General features: G+C 39.8%; 1 non-coding gene across 1 annotated transcript; it reads left to right on the top strand.

Moving 5' to 3' along the window:
• Positions 1-784: 784 nt before the first annotated feature.
• LOC131254434 (small nucleolar RNA R71) lies at positions 785-891 on the top strand. The gene has a single exon (XR_009175546.1). It is a non-coding gene; the product is annotated as a small nucleolar RNA R71 (small nucleolar RNA).
• The last annotated feature ends 3,621 nt before the right edge of the window (positions 892-4,512 follow it).

The following is a 4,512-nucleotide window of genomic DNA, read 5'->3' as shown; positions in this document are numbered from 1 at the left end:
TCTCTCTCTCACTCAATGTGGCAGTTAGTTGACCCATTTGTACTTCCAGCTTGGCAATGGATTGTGCATTTGCATGTAAGCTTTCCTGGTTTGTAAGGTTTGTTGGGTGTCTTTTTGGAATTGGAGAGAACTCTGCATGAAAAGATGGAGTGTATCCTCAAGAGATGGTTTCCTTGATTGTGTAGGCAATTGTTGATATTGTGGAAACTGTTGAGGTTGTTGATTGCCAACTTGGAGGTGCGGTTGCATGGGAGGATTTCCAGATGGTCCTCCTTGTTGTGGTCCTTTTGCCCAAGAGAAATTTGGATGTCTAGCCCACCCTGGGTTGTATGTGTTCGAGTAAGGATCATTCCCAGATTTTTGAAAAGTGTTCATAGCATGAACTTGTTCAGAGAGAAGTTCTGGGAATGCTGCACCAGATGGACAAGACTGCATGGGATGGGCAGGACTAGAACATGTGGCATATGCCTCGACTTGAGCTGTTTGTGGTGGTCCATTATTCAATACCAGAGCATCAACTTTCTTTGTCAGGTTATCAAGCTTGGCACTTAGCTCTGGTATGACTCCTATCTCATATATACCACCTCTCTTTTGTTGTTGGGGACTTCTATCACCTCTATTTGAATAATCTCATTGCTGGGAATTTTCGCACAAAGTTTCAAAGAAGTTCCACGCTTCGACATCACTTTTGGTCATGAATGACCCTCCACTGGTGGCATCAACCATGCGACGGTTCTGTGGTGTCAGACCGTCATAGAAGTATTGAACTTGTTGCCACTTCTCAAAACCATGGTGAGGACATTTAAGAAGCAAGTCCTTCCATCTTTCCCAACATTCATGAAAGTGCTCGCCCTCTTTTTGTGTGAAGTTAGTGATTTCTCTACGGAGGGCATTGGTTTTGTGAACGGGGAAGAACTTGTTTAAGAACTTCTTAGACAGTTGGTCCCATGTAGTGATAGATCCAACTTCTAGAGAATTCAACCATGCTTTCGCCTTATCCTTCAAAGAAAAAGGAAACAGGCGTAGGCGGATCGAATCGTCTGAGAAGTTTTGGAACTTAAAGGTGGAGCAAATGTTTAAGAATTCTTTCACATGATGATATGGGTCCTCTTTGTCCAATCCATAAAAGGCTGGCAACAATTGTATGACTCCAGGTTTAAGTTCAAAGTGTGCTGCCGTAGTGGTTGGCAACACTATGCATGAAGGCGCATTAAATTGGACAGGAGCTGAATAATCTTTGAGAGCTTTAACTTCAGTCTCATTCGCCATTTCAACAAAATTATTTCTCAATCTTTCACGAATTGTTCTTTCAATCTCAGGATCAAACGGTGCTAGTTCTAAATCCAGAGATCTACGTCCTAGCATAAACTGTGAGATTCTAAAACAAGTTAAAATTATGTAAATGAGAATGGGAAGAAAGAACCCAGAAAAGGAGATGATTGATGTCTGAAGAAGAGCTCCTCCTTTTGAAGACAATGTTATTTATCAGCTTCCTTCCTTAATTCCTATAAACAAAAAGAAAACAAAAATAAATTAAATTTACTAAAATAATGCTAGAAAAAATCCTAAGCAACGGTTAATTTCTTAAAGAAAAAAAAAGTTTGTAATCTTAGAAATAAAAGCTAAGTTAGTTTCTAAAAAGGAAAAATTTCTAAAAAATAGGAAATTAGAAAATAAGAGAGAAACTTTCTAAAAATAAAAATAAAACCTAAAGACTCTTCTAAAAATAATAAAACCTAAACTAGAAGATAGAAAGTTACTTGAAAGAAGAATCAGAATCTAGAATTAGAAAATAGGAAATTTCTAAAAATAAAAAAAATAAAATAGCCTAGAAATAGAAACTTCCTAAAAAAAAAAATAAAATAAAAATAAAACCTTAATTTTAAAAATAGATATTAGAAGAAAATAGAAAGTTTGGAAAGAGATTACCAAATTAGTAGTTTATGTCAGGTCCCTACAAAACAGGAAATAGGTTAGTTTCTAAAAAACTTTAACCTAAAGCTAGTAACTAAGACTATGAATTATGATAAGAGAGAATCCCAAATTCAATTTGGAACGAAACAGTCCCCTGCAACGGCGCCAAAAACTTGATGTTTTATTTAAACCAACATGATTTAAATGATTTTTAAACTCGCAAGTATACGAATCAGATGTAGATACGGTACGTATTACGAGATCGTTCCCACGAGGACTGGTCGTCACAATTCAAATCTATGATTCTCCTTAACTAATCCAACAAATAATGGAATGAATTACTAAGCACAATTTTATGAAAAAATAATTAATTAAGAACAGGGAAGAAAATTCAATCAGAGAGAGGGCACTAGGACTTTCGAATCCACCCCTAATTATCCTAACCCTTGTTTTGTCTGTTGATTCACCTTGATCTAGATTGATACCACTTAAATAGAGAAAGCACAATCTGTGTCCTTAATCGGGCATACAGACTGTCTAATTCCTTTAAGCAATGCCATGAATGATATATCCCATGTCCTTGGTCGGGTACATGGAATGTACATTCATTAAAGCACCCTGTTTCTTCCTCTATAGGAAACCGGTTCTTGCTCAGACACAAGCACCTATAATAAGCATCCAAACAACATCCATATATGTACTTTGGTTAAGTTCATAGATGGAGAAGTATAGAATTTAAACCCATAAAGCCCACTTAGAGAAAGAGACAAATTAATTAATATTCAAAGTAAATCAACCAATACAAGAGCTAATCAAATTAGGGGCTTCATCTCAGCCCTAGCTGAGAGATTAGTGACCCATAAAATCCATAAAAAAATATTAAATAAAATTCATAAAAAAAACGACAAACCAAACAATCTCTCTCTCTTTTCTTTCTTCTCTTTCTTCTATTTCTTCTCTCCCTTGCTTCAGATCTGGAATCCTCTGGTTCTGAATGCCTTTCCCACGTCCAAAACTCCCCTTTTATAGCTGCTGGATGGCTGGGGTCGGTGGCAGAGTCGTAGAAGGACTCGAAGTGCAATTTTTCGCAGCCGTGATCGGTGGGCCCCACAGAGGTGTTTTCTGGAAAATCCACCCCATCCATTGGATTCAGAACGAAATTTCAGTCAAGAATGGGTGGTTTTGAAGGTTCATTATCGCGGCCCAGAGAAGAAAATACAAAAAAAATCAGTTTTGAATGTCGCCAGGTAGCCCTTTTGTGGCCTCTGTACCGCACATGTGTGTCCCCATGGGAGTGGAATATCAGCATAGTTTTGAAGATCTCGAAGCCCTCTACACGATGGACGGCTCGGATCGGCCGTACGGGTGACGTACGGGGCCCACAATCCTTCGCAAAACGGCCAGCGGACGCGGACGCCAAACCGACGCTGCGATGATTGTGGGGCCCATTCCTGGACTTTTCACAGGAATCCACGTCGTCCATTGGTTTCAGCTCGAAAAATTAGTAGGAATTGACTGGTTTTGGGGTGAATTTGGTGCAACCCACGGAGTTTTGAACTCACCGTCCGTTTTGCGTTTTTTCAGCGATCAACGTCCGTACACATGCATGGAACCAAACGGACATCTAGGCGATGATGATATCGGCCCCAGGAAGCGGATGGACGGTTCGGATTGTCCATTTGGACACTAGGTGGGCCCCACAACCGATGACAGCGGTCGGTTCCGCGGACGCTGGAAACGGAAACTTCCGTTTTCCAAAGACGAAGTCGGGTCAGCGCTGCTGACCGACGCTCGTCCGTTTGGTGCGCAGCCGATGCACCTGTGCACTGTGTACACATCTCTTACACAGGGCTCACCGTGATGTTTACGAGAAATCCAATCCGTCCATCCTATTTGTCATCTATTTTCAACCATCAGCTCCAAGTTTGAGGCAGTTCCAAATATCAGGTGGGCCCCAAGGTGAAGATTAATAGGCTGATCTGTCCGTTGGACCACTTCCCGCGATCTTCAATGGCTGAAATTTAATATGTACGGTTAATTTACGGCCCTCATCTCATGTATGAAGTTTCGAACTGATCGGATAGTGGGAACCATGTGATCTTGCATTATGGACCCTTTTCGGGCCCCTTTGGCTTGCTTTCCTCAGATCTCAGGCACCAATATTGGTTCCCTGGAGTCCACCCCGTGCTCTGGAGACTTTGGATCATGAAATCCATGCCTTTAACACCAATTTTCAATTAACGCTCCTGACTTTATCCTGTAATAAAAATACAATTAAAATACTCCATTAAGCATTATCATATACATAAAATCTGGTAATTACTGGGGTCTGATATGCAATATTTGACCCTGATCAAGGAGACTTCTATTATGATTCACATGTTTGGCATGGATTTGACCCATATATATATATATATATATATATATATATATATATATATATATATATATATATATATATTATATGATGGTTTTATCTTCAAAGAAAATCAATTGTGTATCCCCCAACGTTCTCTGAGGGAGCAGATTATTAATGAGTTAAATGGAGGTGGCCTTGGTAGACACCTTGGGAGAGACAAGACGCGAGCTCTTATGGAA

The sequence above is a fragment of the Magnolia sinica genome, chromosome 8, assembly GCF_029962835.1.
Source record: "Magnolia sinica isolate HGM2019 chromosome 8, MsV1, whole genome shotgun sequence".
Lineage (NCBI taxonomy): Eukaryota > Viridiplantae > Streptophyta > Magnoliopsida > Magnoliales > Magnoliaceae > Magnolia > Magnolia sinica.
The sequence above is the reverse complement of the archived record's forward strand: the minus strand, read 5'-3'. Positions and strand labels throughout refer to the sequence as shown.